The following is an 18,318-nucleotide window of genomic DNA, read 5'->3' as shown; positions in this document are numbered from 1 at the left end:
ATGCCGCCCCGATCTCTCGATCCCCCATCGTGGCCTCCAGTCCCCTTCCTCCCACCCCAAATTACCAGTTAGGGAGTCCTCGCGCTCCCCCTCACCCCACCTCTTAAGGGCAACTGGATCCCAATTGGTGAGACACACCTGGAGTACTGTGTCCAGTTTTGTTCCCCTGACTTAAGAAGTGACGATCCACTGGGTTGATTCCTGGATGAAGGGATTATGAGGAAACGTTTGAGCAGGTTGGGCTGAGACCCATTGGTGTTTAGAAGAATGAAAGGCAATCATATTGAAAGAGAGAGCAGTGCAGGCTGGGTAATTGAATCTATTCACAGCTGAGTTAGACAGATTTATGACCTTCCAGGGAGTCCGGGGTTATGGGGGGCAGACAGGAAAACTGAGTTAAGGCCACAATAAGAGCATCTATGGGCTGGATTCTCCGATTTGAGGCTATGTCCAGAGGAAGTGCCTAGTTTTACGGCAAAAAAAATCGGTGAGGCCGCAGCACCGATCCTCCAACCGGTGAGGGGCCAGCAGCCGCACCACATAAAACGCACACGGCCTTCCCGATATAAACGCCTGGAGAATTGCTGGGTCCATGGCCGTGCATGCACACAGCAGCGACCTGCACCAGTTGAGCCATACAACATGGCGCAGGCCGCGCGCAGACCTGACCTGCCAGAGAGTGACCTCTGGACATTCCCTCGCCAGACCCCCCAGCCCTCGCCGAAGACCCCCCAGCCAGCAGCACAGCTCCCCTAGACTGTGTCTACGCTGGACACAGTCCGCAGCCGTCACACCGGGTTCACGAAAACTGAGAGCACACGTGTCCCGTGCCGTCGGGAACTTGGGCCATCGGGGCGGAGCATCAGGGGAGGGCCTTCAGGTAACATCCTGAGGCCATCCCAACGACATGCGGCCTACTTCTCGATGATGTTGTTTTGGAGGGGTGTAGCATCCGAAAACAGGCGATGCCCCCGATTCGGTCGTAAACAGGATTCTCCGCCCGATCGGCGATTATGATGTTGGCGTCGAGCAACGAAGAATCCAGCCCACGATCTTATTGACTGATTGAAAGTGTCCTCCTGTTCCAATATTATATGTCGGAGCGCCAAGGCCAAAGGAAAGGTGCCCTCAAATTTTCTTTGTTGTTGCTGCTGTGTTGGATGGTAGATGCTGTGACTCTTACCAGTGGCCAGTGTGCTTCATTCAGTTAATGTGTGATAAGTTTCACAGTCAATGCTTCAAACACTGCAGGTTACAGCTAAGTACACAGCAATGCAACACATCCCACCAGTTTACAGTCCCCTCAGCTGATATTCGCCAAACTTTCTTTTTACAGTAGGTAGAACAGACCGCCTTGGAGACGGAGTGACTTGGAGTGGCCCCTTATGGTACCCTGAAATGTTATCTCCTCTTTGAGCATCTCATCATCATGATGCATCACACTGCATTGACTGTCACAGACCTTAGTTTAAACCTCTTGAATGGGGGTGTTGGGGGACGGGAGACACTAATCTCCTTTTCTTGGTTATGTGTCTCAAGGCCAGGGCAGCACGGTGGCACAGTGGGTTAGCCCTGATGCTTCACGGCGCCGAGGTCCCAGGTTCGATCCCGTCTCTGGGTCACTGTCCGTGTGGAGTTTGTACATTCTCCCCGTGTTTGCGTGGGTTTCGCCCCCACTACCCAAAGATGTGCAGGCTAGGTGGATTGGCCATGCTAAATTACCCCTTAATTGGAAAAATGAATTGGGTACTCTAAATTTATATTTAAAGAATGTTTCTCAAGGCCTGTTAGTTTGGGGCTCAGTCTTATCTCTGAGTCTCTCACCAGTTTGTGTGAGGCATATCCAAGGTACAATTTAGAGATAATAATAATCTTTATTATTTCTGACAAGTAGGCAGACATTAACACTGTAATGAAGTTACTGTGAAAATCCCCCAGTCGCCACATTCTGGCGCCTGTTCGGGTACACAGAGGGAGAATTCAGAATGTCCAATTCACCTAACAGCACATCTTTCGGGACTTGTGGGAGGAAACCGGAGCACCCGGAGGAAACACACGCAGGCACGGGGAGAACGTGCAGACTCCGCACAGACAGTGACCTAGCCGGGAATCGAACCTGGGATCCTGGCGCTATGAATCAACAGTGCTAACCACTGTGCAATTGCGCCACCCTTTTTGGCAATACGAAAACAATACTCACAGTTTTCAACATTAATCTTTATTTCCGAATTCACATTTTAACAACATGAACCTCAGCACGAATGCCAAACTCTGTGCCTCCCGAAGCTCCCTCAGTTATTTTCAGGCTCAAAGACATTTCTTTGGTATTTGAATACCGTCTATGTTAGAGTCTGTTGAGGGATGTGTCTTTTCCTTTCTCACTCAACGCACAGAGAGGCCTTTGTGTATCGATGGACTCCGATGTGGACTGTGGGAAGAGGTCTTTTGTTGTGATGTTCAGTTCCAATGCTGGGAAGCTGGTTCATCCCCCATCAAATTCTTGTGGTATTGTTTTACCGTTGGTTCTACTCCAGATTAGACACACTATTTGCTGAATTTACATTTTTTTTTATGATACTGGCTTTTGCTGAACCTCGATAGCAAATGGAAAAGTAACTGTCTTTTCAAAAGAAGCAAGTCATTATTTTAATCTTCAAACGCCTGCCTGTGTGGATCCAACACTGAGTCACTGCAGATAACTACATTGATCAATGTAGAGATGCCTAATAGAGTGGAAGTGAACACCAGGCTTTGTCTATCTTCACTCGAGTCTGATAGCTGCTTTCGTTCTCTCACACTCTTTTCTTTTCCTTTTGCAAAGCGGCCTTCCTCCTGATTGTGAATTGTGTTTGAAATAATCACCAGACTGAAAGGTGCCCTCCGATCTTTCACAAAAAGTTTACTTTGTTACTTTGTCAGGAAACATGGGACAACAACAACACATTCTTTGGTCAGAGTGAGGAATATGTTGAAGGTCAGCCGGACAGTGGCTGTGTACGTTTACTTTGAACAGTTGCCCCCCACTTTAAACATGCTTTTTCTTTCTACGCTCAGAGGGTTTCCATCGCACAGCATCCGTCCAAACAGAATACAGAATCACAAAATTCTTACAGTACAGAAGGAGGCCATTTGGCCGATACAGTCTGCGTCAGCTCTCCGAATGGGCTAGTGCTATTCCCACAGTGTCTTCAATCCAATCCATAACCCGGCACATTTTGTTGTTTAGATAATAATCCAATTTCCTCTTGAATGCCTCAATTGAATCTGCCTCCACCACACTCTCAGGCACCATATTCCAGATCATAACCACTCGCCGTGTGAAAATGTCTCTCGTCGTGTCTCCATTGCTTCTTTTGCCAATTACCACGAACATGTTTTCAATCCTCCAAACAATGGAACAGTTTTTCGATATCGACAATGTGTAAGTTAGATTCCTGAGTCCCACTCCCTTACCCAGACTGGAACACACTCTGTTCCAGTCCCACTCCCTTACCCAGGATAGGAACACAATCCTATCCCAGTCCCACTCGCTTACCCAGACTGGAACACACTCTGTCCCAGTCCCACTCCCTTACCCAGACAGGGAACACACTCTGTCCCAGTCCCACCGCCTTACACAGGATAGGAACACAATCCTACCCCAGTCCCGCTCCCTTACCCAGACAGGGAACACACTCTGCCCCAGTCCCACTCCCTTACCCAGGATAGGAACACAATCCTACCCCAATCCCACTCCCTTACCCAGACTGGAACACACTCTGTCCCAGTCCCACTCCCTTACCCAGGATAGGAACATAATCCTACCCCAGTCCCACTCCCTTACCCAGACAGGGAACACACTCTGTCCCAGTCCCACTCCATTACACAGGATCGGAACACAATCCTACCCCAGTCCCAATCCCTTACCCAGACTGGGAACACACTCTGCACCCAGTCCCACTCCTTACCCAGACTGGGAATACACTCTGCACCCAGTCCCACTCCCATACCCAGACGAGGAACATACTCTGCCCCCAGTCCCACTCCCTTACCCAGGATAGGAACATGCTCTGCCCTCAGTCCCACTCCCTTACCCAGGATAGGAACACACTCTGCACCCAGTTCCACTCCTTTACCCAGACTGGGAACACACTCTTTCCGCAGTCCCACTCTCTTACCCAGACAGGAACACACATTTCCGCAGTCCCACTCTCTTACCCAGACTAGGAACATACTCTGCCCTCTGTCCCACTTCCTTACCCAGGATATGAACACACTCTGACCCCAGTCCCAAACACTTACACAGAATGGCAGGTTGGGAACACACTCTGCCCCCTGTCCCACTTCCTTACGCAGACTAGGAACTCCCTCTGTCCCCTGTCCAACTCCCTTACCCAGACCCTACTTGAATCACACTCTGGCCCCGGTCCCACTCCCTTGCCCAGACTAGAAACATACTCTGGCCCCGGTCCTACTCCCTTACCCAGACTTGGATCACACTCTGGCCCCGGTCCCACTCACTTACCCAGACTAGGAACACCCTCGGCCCCCTGTCCCACTCACTTACCCAGACTGGGAACATACTTTGGCCCCAGTCCCACTCCCTTGCCAAAATTGGATCACACTCTTCCCCCTGTCCCAGTCCCTTACCCAGGCTGGGAACACACTCTGCCCCCAGTCCCACTTCCTTACTCAGGCTGGGAACACACTCTACCCCCAGTCCCACTTCCTTACTCAGGCTGGGAACACACTCTACCCCCAATCTCACTCCCGTACTCAGACTGGGAATGCACTCTATCCCCAGTCCCACTCCCTTACCCAGACTAGGAACACACTCTGCCCCAGTCCCACTCCCTTACCCAGACTGGGAACACACTCTAACCCCAGTCCCACTCCCTGACTCAGACTGGGAATGCACTCTGCCCCAGTAGAGTATATGCGAAATACTGCATATGTTGGAAATCTGAAATAAAAGGAGAAATTGCTGGCAAATTTCAACAGGTCTGGCAAGCATCTGTGGAGAAAGAAACAGAGTTAACATTTCGAGGCGATTCATGCAGACTTGAAATGTTAACTCTGTTTATCTCTCCACAGATGCAGCTAGACCTGCTGAGATTTGCCAGGACTTTCTGTTTTTATTTATAACACGTGTAAGGAGAGATAAAGTTAAAATTGAAATGGTCGGGATCCAAAATCAACTCTCCCCAGATATTTAGTACCCAAATGTTATATTTCCATCAGTGACATTTAGAATAAGAGCTATATTTAAACCCATCACATTGCAATCACACCTTTCTGCCAGTGACGGTGGTGCTTCCACTGGCAGGGACGAGTAATTATAATGTGACGCGTATGCATAGGCTGTTTGTAAGGGTGGACTTTGGAAGTTATGATGGAAGATAGAGACAGCTCATGGGTGTAACAATAAGATTTTTAATATATCATAGCTGAAGAACAACTTTTGAAAGACCAATCTGCGCTGTAGCAAGACATTCAAGGTTCCTCACGGAATTGTAATCAGACTCCAAGCTAAAGAGGAAGACTTATCAAAAACTTGGTCAGTGTGGTAGGTGTTAATGAGCATGTCAAAAGAGCAGAGAGAAATGGAGACTGAGAATTTAGCAAAATCAATCCAGAGCACCGGGCCTAATCAGCTGAAGGCATGGCTGCCCATAGTGGGCAATTTGATTGGGGAATACGCAAGAATCTAGGATGGAGGAATATAATTCAGCAAATCACCAAGGTTTAAAAGAGTAGCAGAACTGTAGCTTGTGCCTCTGCTGACTGCTATCCTGTGGGTTTTTATCAGAGCTAGGCATGCTTGGGATAGGATTGAAATGCACTAAAGTGGAATGCTTCCTGTGGTCGAATAACCAAAGCAGATTCACTGTTGAGGCCCACTCATAAAAAAAAAATGAGACCAGGATTAAACAATGAGGACAAGTTGTGAGAACTGGGGGGGTCTGTCCGAGCTTTCTAGACTGAGGGAGATCTTTGCTGTGTTGGGGATTGAGTGACTTGGAGCAAAGACAGATAAACGGAACTGAGGTAGAGAAGAGCTGTGATCTAACCGAATGGCTGAATAGGTTCAAGGGACTGAATGGCCTTCACCTTTTCCTGCGTGGTGTTAGGATATCTCGATGCATCACCTGACGGTGCTCAGTGAGCTGCTGAAAAGATGTATGAGACAGTCCAAAGACAGCAGGCAAATTGATTATAAATGCTGTTGGGTGATGAATAGTCAGTTGTGGCAATGGAACCACACTGGCTTCGTTGCTCATGTTTCATTTCAACAGGAGCCACGGGTTGTTAAATAACATTATTTGAATATATTTGTGATATCGCAGCGAAGGTGTCAAGAGTGCATCCAAGCGGAAACTTTGTAGGAAACTGATTTTTAGCTCTACAATTCACGGTGACACGATGCAAAATAATATTCCTGGAGAGGGGATGAAAAGCCTTTGGGGGGGCAGAGAGTGGGGAATATGAAAGACCAAATTCTCGTTAATGTTCTGTTCACGCACTCTAAACTGGAGATGATAGATGAGCTAGGCTTGTAATGAATCAGTGATCCCTTGATGTGGTGGTAAATTTAGCTGACTGGTCACTTTCTATTAATGCTTCTCTCTTACAAGCTCCACTTCAATAAATTGACAGAGTGATGCCATTTCCCGTGTCATTTTCAGCTTCTTTGTCCGAGGAATCAGCAGTATTTTTGATGGCAAAAATGTAAGGAAGCAACATTATTTAATGGCACTTGCATTTTATTTCCATCTCTAACGCCCTATTCCATTTTAATTTTCTCCCCCACCACCTTTTCCTCTTCATTTTCTTCGCTGCCTCGATTAAAGATCATGGTTCATCCTGAGGTTGCAGTTCCATGGATATTGCCATCCCTCCAGTCTCTTATGCGATTGACTATCCTTTCAAGCTTGAGAACAGGCAGTGTGCACCTCATCTGGTCTTGACAATCTCCAGCCCAAGCATATGTTCCCAACAGCAAAATATTCCTGTGCTAGAAATTGGACAAGATTGCTTTCAGTTCTTGATAGATACACAGGAGGAAGCTTGGGTGGGTTTGAAAACTGCTATTGATAATTAAAAGTGGGAAGCTGAGTACATGTAGAATTTTGAAGGAACCCCCTCAAACGTTCTCCAGGGAAATGTAGGCCAATTGCAGCAGTGAACTTTGCCCAGTGAGTTTGGCTAAGTCAGCAGCCTAGATTGACAGAATCTTCCTGACCTCTGTGGCAAAGCTGATTGTACAATTGTCCATGGAACCTCTGGTGGAATATGTGAACCTCTGGTGGAATACATATTCGTGGTGCACATCCACACATTGGGTTGGATTTTCAAAAATGAAAATTCTCTAGACAGTTTCAGCAAAGGGGCTTTCTACTTTTGTTTTTCCCTTGCTGGAGTTCATTCAGGAATGGCCTAGCATGGTTCTACATTTGATCTCCAATGCCAAGGCAAAAGGACCTTACCTGAATCTTTATTACCCCATAGCAGGACACACAAACCAGAAGAGCAGATAGTGAACATAGAATGGTGGGCCCAAATCTCTGCCCTATTCTTTTTGACAAGGTGGAGTGGAGCAAAACCTCCCTATAATTAAGCCCACTCTTCCCGAACATAGGGTTCCAATTGAAACTTTAGAGGAGGACCGTTTCGGGCAAGTCGTTTTAGACGGTTACCAAAATACCATAGATGTGCTTTCATTGATTTGCACCTGCTCCATCCGGATCCAGATTACCCTCCAAATTTCAGAAGTTGCCAGAGAAGATTGACTTTCATCTCATGCCGGGTCTGGAGTCAAAACTATATCTCCGCAGTATTGCTGATCTCATCTTATCCGCACATGGGTTAGATAACTCACAGCGTGCAGTGCGAGGTAGTTCAGGTCACTTCTTGTCTAATACAAATATTTGTCTGATAGAAAGCTTTTAGCCCATGGTGACTGTTCAAGTTGATTGATGGAAGATTGCTGATTTGGTTTGTCGTTTCCAGGTGCGAGTTTAGCACAGCATCATCTGCAGCTGGCTGGATGATGGGGATTTGAGAAGGCAGCATTCAGATTGTCAGAGTGCGTTGAATTAAATGTGTTATTTATTGTACTATTCCTGTGTAAAGTTAAATTATCTATCTCCTTCCTGTACCCAACGCTGTGTGACAGTATAACTTATTAATTAAATAATAGAGAAATCTGGTTTCTAATTAAGCTCATTTGCATATACAGTCCCTAAAGGCATAACAATTAAATTTTTTAAGTTTCATCGTTGTAAAATTTGCAAATTCTGAGTTAAAGGGGAATGTCTGTTTTCTAATTAATGCAAATCAGTTTCAATCAGCATAATTCATTTTATGTTATCGCTTATAGCTAAACAATTATATTTGCCAAGGTTTGCAAACACATACTATGTCGTACATCTTTTGACTTTTAATGAAGTCCATCTGAATTAACCTAATTTAAATATGCAGAGGGAAGTTATTAGCATAATATTCTAATATATCAGTTCAAATACAGCAGTGATTATGTTCTTAAGCCATAAGAAATAGAATTAGGGGTTTTCTGACTTCCATGTTCCTCAGCTGGCTTTCTCTGTGCCGCTCAAAAACAACATTGGATTGAATTCCAGCCCTCTGGGACCACAGCCAAGGAGACCTTTCGATGAGGGAGCATAAGCATGAAAAAGCATCAGGCTGTTTGACCATGTAATCCCTCACAGTCGACACCGTCTTACTTTAGAATCAGCGTGCTCGGGGCGGCATTGTGGTGCAGTGGTTAGCCCTGCTGCCTCATGGCGCCGAGGACCCGGGTTCGATCCCGGCCCCGGATAACTGTCCGTGTGAATTTGCACATTCTCCCTTGTCTGCATGGGTCGAAAGATGTGCAGGGTCGGTGGATTGGCCACGGTAAATTGGGGGAAAAAATGTATTGAGTACTTTAAATTCATTTTTTAAAATGTGCATGCTCAAGGTTATAAGTCTGTCATTTCCATGGACCAGTCTGTATGGACAGCGCGCACACAAATCAGGGGAGAATGTAAAGTCATTGGAGAAAGAATTAGAGGGGAAATTTTTAATAATAGATAGGATTGTTGTGAGCTGGGGTACACTGCCTGACAGGATGGTCAGCACAGATTCAACAGTTACGTTCAAAAGGGAATTGAGAATGTACTTGCTGAGGAAGAGTGGGATTAATTGAATAAACCTTTCAAAGAACTGGCATCAGCATGATGGGCCGAATGGTCTCCTTCTGTACTGTGGGAGTACTTGAATTTAATTGAGGCGTTCATAACCACCAACACATCTCAATGGGTATTCCCTCATTCACATATACATTTAAAATGCTCATGGCTACCTGGGAGTGAGGCATGTCATTAGCTAATCAAAGAGTTTAGAGGCTTTACGCAAACAGGGATTATCAATAAGTAAGAGGCTGTCTATATGTTGCTCCTCTGCTAATTCACAACAGCAAAGTAGTGCGTAGATTACAAATAACATTTCCACCATGTGCCTGCGAACACACAGCTTCTCTCCCTCACACACAGAGCCTCTCACTCTCTCTCTCTCTCTCACACACACACACATGCACTAACAGCTTCTCTCTCTCTCTCAACACAACCTCTCCCTCACACACTCAAACACACACACACACACCGCTTTACTCTCACACACGCACACACAGCCTTGCATACGCACACACCCTTGCATATACGCAAACCTTTGAGGGTTGCACGGTAGCATAGTGGTTAGCACAATCACTTCACAGCTCCAGGGTCCCAGGTTTGATTCCCGGCTGGGTCACTGCCTGTGCGGAGTCTGCACTTTCTCCCCGTGTCTGCGTGGGTTTCCTCCGGGTGCTCCGGTTTCCTACCACAGTCCACAGATGTGCAGGTTAGGTGGACTGGCGATGCTAAATTCCCCTTAGTGTCCTAAAAGGTTAAGTGGGGGTTGCTGGGTTACAGGATAGGGTAGATACGTGGGCTTGAGTAGGGTGATCTTTGTACGGGCCGGTGCAGACTTGATGGGCCAAATGGCCTCCTTCTGCACTGTAAATTCTATTCTATGAAAACACATTATCGCATACACAAATACTCATGCATACACACACATTTGTGTTTACACAAACACTCTTGCATACACAAACACTCTTGCATATACAAATTAACCCACACAAATTGGGCCCACAACTGTTCACAATTCACATAGATGATTTGGAGTTGGGGACCAAGGGCAATGTGTCCAAGTTTGCAGACGACACTAAGATAAGTGGTAAAGCAAAAAGTGCAGAGGATACTGGAAGTCTGCAGAGGGATTTGGATAGGCTAAGTGAATGGGCTACGGTCTGGCAGATGGAATACAATGTTGACAAATGTGAGGTTATTCATTTTGGTAGGAATAACAGCAAAAGGGATTATTATTTAAATGATAAAATATTAAAACATGCTGCTGTGCAGAGAGACCTGGGTGTGCTAGTGCATGAGTCGCAGAAAGTTGGTTTTCAGACGCAACAGGTGATTAAGAAGGCAAATGGAATTTTGTCCTTCATTGCTAGAGGGATGGAGTTTAAGACTAGGGAGGTTCTGCTGCAATTGTATAAGGTGTTAGTGAGGCTACACCTGGAGTATTGTGTTCAGTTTTGGTCTCCTTACTTGAGAAAGGACGTACTGGCACTGGAGGGTGTGCAGAGGAGATTCACTAGGTTAATCCCAGAGCTGAAGGGTTGGATTACGAGGAGAGGTTGAGTAGACTGGGACTGTACTCGTTGGAATTTAGAAGGATGAGGAGGGATCTTATAGAAACATATAAGATTATGAAGGGACTAGATAGGATAGATGCGGGCAGGTTGTTTCCACTGGTGGGTGAAAGCAGAACTAGGGGGCATAGCCTCAAAATAACGGGAAGTAGATTTAGGACTGAGTTTAGGAGGAACTTCTTCACCCAAAGGGTTGTGAATCTATGGAATTCCATGCCCAGTGAAGCAGTAGAGGCTCCTTCATTAAATGTTTTTAAGATAAAGATAGATAGTTTTTTGAAGAATAAAGGGATTAAGGGTTATTGTGTTCAGGCCGGAAAGTGGAGCTGAGTCCACAAAAGATCAGCCATGATCTCATTGAATGGTGGAGCAGGCTCGAGGGGCCAGATGGCCTACTCCTGTTCCTAGTTCTTATGTTCTTAAATACACCCTTGCATACACACATGCATGCACACTAATGCACACACACCCTTGCATACACACTATCACACGCCCTTGCTACACATAAACCTTTGCAAACAAGCTAACGCACGTCCTTGAATGCACGGACACACTCTTGCATACACACTGTCACACATCATTGACTACATAGACACACTTGCATATGCATACACACTTGCATGCACAATAAAAGACAAACACTCTTGCATACACACACAACACATGCCCTCGCATGCACACAAACACACACTCTTGCATATACATTAACACACATGCTCTTGCATACACACATACACACAAACACTGGTCAGTGCATACATGCACCCTGCGATACACACTATCACACACTCTCGCATACACACCAGCACACATTCTTGCATACACACTAATACATACACCCTTACATACACACACTTGAATACACACTAACAGACACACACCCATCTCACACACTCACAACCCACAGGCTCACTCATACTCACACGCAGATCCACACACTCAGATCCATATCTGCACACTCATACCCCAGGTACCCACACACATCCATTTACACACACACACTCACACCCATACTCATCACAACCACACCCAACCCACTCATACACACCCCAGACACATACAACAACCCCCCCCAAAAAACACACATCCACACATGCACACATCCAGGCGCTCCCTATCTCTCGACACACACATACACATGCACACACCTTCAATCAGATCCACACTTAACGATTGAAATTCCAGTGCAGCAATGCTCTGAATAAAACCTAACGGGGATACAATTAATTTGATCGATATGCACATATTGTATGATTCCCTGAGGTTAATAAATTCCACTTCTAAAATCTTCTGTCTGATATCAGTCAGTGGAGCAAAATGCAATTGGCCTTTGGGTAATACACAGAAAGGGGGGGGGGATTATACACAATGGATTATAGGGGGGGGATTATAGACAATGGATTATAGGGGGGGGGATTATAGACAATGGATTATAGGGGGAGGGGTTATAGACAATGGGTTATAGGGGAGGGGATTATAGACAATGGATTATAGGGGGGGATTATAAACAATAGATTATGTGATTCCTTTTCTCATCTTAATTTGGATGACGATTTGGGAGGGGCTGTAGAGGGTGGTGCGAGGGTAAAAGGAAAATGTCTCCATGTCATTAACAGAATGGGCCAGAACAATCTTCCTGTTGAGGAATTATCAGCCCTGTGACTGCCCCTATGTTGTTGCTTTGAAGTGTTAAGTAGTCAGGAAAAGCTAAATTATTGAAGATTCAGAAACACTTCTCAAACCTGCGATCTGTGGAAAATGATCAGTCACCCTGTCCAAAAGAATGTGTTTACAGCCAATGCTGATTAAAAGTGAGCACAGCCCTCAGACAATACCTATTTTTATCTCATATGATTAATTATACTGCATGAATAATACTTGATCTGTGAAATTTCTTATTAATTTCTTAGCATGTAAGATCTCTTTGTACCAGTCAAGGGTGGGCGGGGGCAATGTTGGTGAGCAATTAAGGAAAACATACACAAGATGTCTTTGGTGTAAATAAGGTGCCCGTGGTTATTGTCATAGCCATGAGTGATTGATAGGTCAATGTGCTCACAAAGGATTCCACTACACATTCACAGGTTACAACTTTTAACACTCATGGGACTTTCAACATGCCAATTACTACACCGGTCCGAGCAAAACAATCAAAGCGTCAGCCTTCAAAGATTCCTTCCAAACCTTGCTCCACTCACCTTAACAATTCCGACTGACTGATACTCCACTTAGGTTGTTGCTTCCCTCTTTGCTCATTGTGTCTCGAGGCGTTTATGTATGTGTCTTGGCTCAGTTAGTAACTTTATCATCTCTGAGTTGACAGGTCATGGGTTCAAATCCCATTCAAGAATTTTAAGCATAGAATCTACACTAACTGAGTTCCAGCGCAGTGCTGAGGGAATGCTGCATGTCAGGGCTTCATTATATGAGACCCCCACCCAGAGCATTATTTCAAAGAGCAAGGGCGTTCTCCTTCATCTCTTGGCCAGGATTTACCCTCAAATCAACATCACTGAAGCCGATGATCACATTGCTATTTGTTATGAGTAAGTTAACCACTGCATTTTCAACATTACAGCAGTGATTACTGATGAGTTGGGTGTTCTGGATCACAAATAGGTCACCAACACTGGAAGTGGTGCAACTCTATTTTATTATAAGGTTACTATATTAACATACTTGAACTGTGGGGAACTGCAATAACAGCTTTAACTGTTGACCCTTGCCTAGTCCTAACCAGGTGAAGCACTCAGCACATGGTGAATGTCTGTGTTGCAGGCTGTGCGCTCTGTGCTCCGAGGTGGCTGCTACTAGAATGAGCGGCAACTCTCCTGCCCCCTGTCTTTATAGTGCGTGTGCTCTCACTGGTGATTGGCTGTGGTGTTGTGTATGCTGATTGGTCCCACTGCATGTCCATCAGTGTGTGTGTGTCTGCACCATAATATACTGGTGTATATTATGACAATTACATATCAGAAGTACCTAACTGACTGTTAAGCATTTTGGGACATTCTAAGGCCATGAGAGGGGCTATAGAAGTGTTTCTTTCATTTCCTGTGTTGCGGGGTTAGGCTTTTTTGTTCAAAATCTGGGATGGGATTCTCCGTGAATCGGCGCGATGGCCCGAATCCGACCCCAAAAACGACGCGAATCACTCCGGTGTCGGGCCCCCCAATCGCCGCAATTTCTCCGTCCGGGAATGGGTTAGTAGTGGCGTGACGCCATTCGTGATGGCGTCACCCATCACGGACACAAGCGGTGTCACTGCACAAAAGACGCACAAGAGACCCAGCAAAATGGCCGCCCGCCACACAGCGCCAAGTGAGACCTCCCACTGCCTGCCCCCCTTTTCCCCTTCCCCATCCCCCCTCCCCATATCCCCCTTCCCCATATCCCGCCTTCCCCCATATCCCCCTTCCCCCACATCTCCCCTTCCCCCATATCCCCCCTTTCCCATATCCCCTTCCCCAAATCCCCCCTTCCCACATATACCCACTCCCACATATCCCCCTTCCCCTTATCCCCTTCCCCATATCACTCCTTCCCCATATTCCCCCTTCCCCATATCCCCGTTCCCCCATATCCCCCCTCCCCCATATCCCATTTCCCCCATATCCCCTTCCCCTATATCGCCCTTCCCCATATCTACTCTTCCCCCATATCCCCCCTTCCCCATATCACCCCTTCCCCTATATCCCCTGTTCCCCCATATCCCCCTTCCCCCATATCTCCTTTCCACATATCCCCCTTCCCCATATCCCCTTCACCATATCCCTCCTTCCCACATATCCCCCTTCCCCATAGCCCCTTCCCTATATCACCCCTTCCCCCATATCCCCCATTCCCCCATATCCCCATTCTCCCATATCCCTCTTCCCCCATATCCCTCTTCCCCATATCCCCTTCCCCATATCACCCCTTCCCCTATATCCCCCGTTCCCCCACATACCCTTCCCCATTTCCCCTTTCCCCCATATTCCCCCTGCCTCATATCCCCTTCCCCAAATCCCCCTTCCCCCATTTCCCCTTCCCCCATATCTCCCTTCCCCCATATCCCCCCTTCCCCCATATCCCCTTCCCCAAATCCCCCTTCCCCCATTTCCCCTTCCCCCATTTCCCCTTCCCCCATATCCCCCCTTCCCCCATATCCCCCTTCCCCCATATCCCCCTTCCCCCATATCCCCCTTCCCCCATATACCCCATCCCCATATGCTCCCTTCACCATATCCCCCTTCCCCCATATCCCCCCATATTCCCCTTCTCCCAGATCCCCCTTCCCCCATATCCCCCATATCCACCCTTCCCCCATATCCACCCTTCCCCCATATCCCCCTTTCCCCATATCCCCCTTTCCCCATATCTCCCTTCTCCCATATCCCCCCTTACCCCATATCCCCACTTACTCCTTACCGCCCTTCCCCCATATCCCCTTTCCCCCATATCCCCCATATACCAACTCCCCCATATCCCCTTCCCACATATACCCCCTTCCCTCATATACTCCCTTCCCCCTATCCGCCCTTCCCCCATATCCCTGATATCACCCCTTCCCCATATACCCCTTCCCCCATATCCCCACTTCCCCCATATCTCCCCTTCCCCCACATACCCCATTTCCCCATATCCCCTTCCCCCATATTACCCCTGACCGCAAATCCCCCCATCCCACATATTGCCCCTTCCCCATATCCCCAATATCCCCCTTCCCCCATTGCCACCTTCCCACATATTCCCCTTCACCCATGTCCCCCTTCCCCCCATCCCCCACCCCTGATATCCCCATTCCCCATATCCCCGTCCCCCATATCCCCCTACCCCCATATTCCCCCTTCCCCCATATTCCTTCTTCCCCCATATCCCCCGTATACCCCCTTCCCGCATATCCCCCCTTCCACCATATCTCCCCTTCCCCATATCCCCCATATCACCTTTCCACCATATCTCCCTTCCCCATATCCCACTTTCCCCATATCCCCTTTCCCCCATATCCCCCTTCCCCATATCCCCCCTTCCCCCATATCCCCCTTCCCCCATGCCCCCCTTCCGCCATATTTCCCTTCCCCATATCACGCCTTCCCCCAAATCCCCCTTCCACCATATCCCCATTCCCCCATTTCACCCCTTCCCCCATATCCCCTTCCCCCATATCCCCCTTCCCCATATCCTCACTTGCCCCATATCCCCTCTTCTCCCATATCCCCCCTTCCCCCATATCCTCCCTTCCCTCATATCCCCCCTTCCCCATATCTCCCCTTCCCCCATATCGCCCACATGAAATGAAATGAAATTGCTTATTGTCACAAGTAGGCTTCAATGAAGTTACTGTGAAAAGCCCCTAGTCGCCACATTCCGGCGCCTGTTCGGGGAGGCTGTTACGGGAATCGAACCGTGCTGCTGGGCTGCCTTGGTCTGCTTTCAAAGCCAGTGATTTAGCCCTCCCCCCCCCCCCTTCCGTCCCAGGTGCATCTGGTGGGCAAATGGCAGGACAGGCTGGCAGCTCGCCATCCCAGTCGCCCGAGCCGCAGCCTGGCGCATCTCGGCCGGGTCACCCCAGGAAACGGTCGCCAAAGGGGTCCCGAGTCACAGGGCAGGAATCACAGAAGTCCACCTCCAGTTCTGCTGCACCGTCTGGGGATCCATCTAGATGTAGTCATAAGCCCCGTAAGGCCAAAAAATTAAAGACACTGAGTAAGCTGGCACGGGTGCAGGGCACAGATTAGTTCTGGGGCTAGGGCACGTTTCTGAACTGTTTGTTATTAAAATAATTTTCACACCTACAGAATCTGCCCTTGTGCTCTGTCCGATGCTTGCGGGGGTGTGGTGTGAGGTGAGCACCAGTGTGTGTGTGAGGGGTGATAGAATGTCGGCCTCAGGTGAGTGTGCCACCCCTACCCACTGGTCGCCCTCGCCATTCCCCCGGGCAGACGGGACCGTGCGCTGCAGTGTCACGGCCACACGCAGGGACGGTCCGGGTGGAGGGTGGTACTGTGGCCATGGATCAGACATTGTCCAACGATGTAGAGCCCAGAGCTCATCGCAGAGCGGATTGTCATCATCCTCCATGGTCTCCAATAGACACGCTTCCACTGACGACCGTGTGAGCCCAGCCCGTTGTGCCGCAGGTGGATGTGCAATGGAGGGGTGGTGTGCATGTGGGTGGGGTGAAGGTGGTTGGCTGGTGCTGTAGTGTGCAGTCTGTGCCCATACTCAGCGATTCTAACGCCCCCCCTAGACCATGAACCGGGCGGCTATCATCCTGTCCCGTGCCCGCTGGCCCGGCTGGTAACGGTGGGCAGCCTCCCGTCCATGTCCAGCTCGTCTGTCCTGACAATTGCCCCCATCCTCCACATCTGGGGAGGTCTGCGCCTCGTCTTGCTGCTCCTCCCCTTCCCCCTCCTCTGCCTGCAGCACATCGCCCCTCCGCTGGGCTATGTTGTGCAGGACGCAGCACACCACAACGATGCGGCTGAACCTATCTGACGGATACTGGAGGCCCCCCCCAGAGCGGTCCAGGCACCTGAAGCGCATCTTCAGCAGCCCAAAGCACCCTCTATCACACCTGTGGTTGCTGCACGGGCATCATTGTAGCGGTTCTCCGCATCAGCCTGTGGCCTCCGTATAGGCGTCATCAGCCACGACCGCAACGGGTAACCCCTGTCCCCCAGCAATCAGCCCCTCAGCCGGGAGGGGCATCCCTCGAACATGGTGGGGATGAAAGATTGCGCCAATACGAATGAGTCATGTACACTGCCTGGGTACCGGGGGCAGACGTGCAGGATCCTCATGCGTTGGTCACAGACCACCTACACGTTCATGGAATAGGTCCCCTTCCTATTCGTGAACACGGCCCTGTTACCTGCAGGTGGCTGCATGGCGACGTGCGTCCCATCGATCGCCCCCTGGACCATGGGCATCCTGGCCACGGCAGCGAAGCCCGCTACCCGGGTATCCTTGTTGCGATGACATACAGGGCGCCTGTCACTGCACAGATGCACCTGTGCACCGATGCCTGCGAGATGCCGGACAGGTCCCAACTCTGCGCCTGGAATGACCCCGTGGCATAAAAGTTCAGGGTCACCGTAACCTTGACGGCCACGGGGAGAGGGTGTCATCCCCCAGTGCCACGTGGTGCCAGGTGTGCCATCAGGTGGCAGATATGGGCGACGCTTTCCTGGCTCATCCGGGGTCCGCCCGGTCCGGGAGGTCCTGGTCCAACGAGCGGGGCCGGTACACCCGGGGCCTCATCGGGCGCCACCACCACCACCACCTCCTCCTCCTCGTCCTGTAATGCGAACGGCCCTCCAGCCTGGGCGGCTGCCACCTGTTTTTCTGTGGCAGTCTCCTCTGCGGCAGACTCCGCCGCCTCCCTGGCATGCTCCTGCTCCAGCTCCCCCAGGCAACATGTAGAAGTGCGGCTCCCGGCACGGTGGCCAACATCGCTGGGTGATGACCAAACATTACGACCTGCAGGGAGTGGCGGGCGGGGTTGGGCGTCATCATTGCCCATACGCCGCCGCGGCCCCCCCCCCGCAGCAAGGTGCCATGAGCTGCATGGTCGCGACTGTTGCCAGCTGGCA

General features: G+C 49.1%; 1 protein-coding gene and 1 long non-coding RNA gene across 4 annotated transcripts in view; one reads left to right on the top strand and one right to left on the bottom strand.

The window, feature by feature from the left end:
- Positions 1-18,318, top strand: part of LOC140390075 (ephrin type-B receptor 1) — a 741,967-nt gene that overhangs the window by 367,239 nt on the left and 356,410 nt on the right. The window lies entirely within an intron of this gene.
- The window catches only part of LOC140390077 (uncharacterized), a 29,615-nt gene continuing 16,698 nt past the window's right edge, over positions 5,402-18,318 (bottom strand). The window contains exon 3 of the long non-coding RNA XR_011934551.1: positions 5,402-6,994. This is a non-coding gene — a long non-coding RNA (uncharacterized lncRNA). The remainder of the gene's footprint in view (positions 6,995-18,318) is intronic.

This window comes from Scyliorhinus torazame, chromosome 14 (genome assembly GCF_047496885.1).
Source record: "Scyliorhinus torazame isolate Kashiwa2021f chromosome 14, sScyTor2.1, whole genome shotgun sequence".
Classification (NCBI taxonomy): Eukaryota; Metazoa; Chordata; class Chondrichthyes; order Carcharhiniformes; family Scyliorhinidae; genus Scyliorhinus; species Scyliorhinus torazame.
The sequence above is the reverse complement of the archived record's forward strand: the minus strand, read 5'-3'. Positions and strand labels throughout refer to the sequence as shown.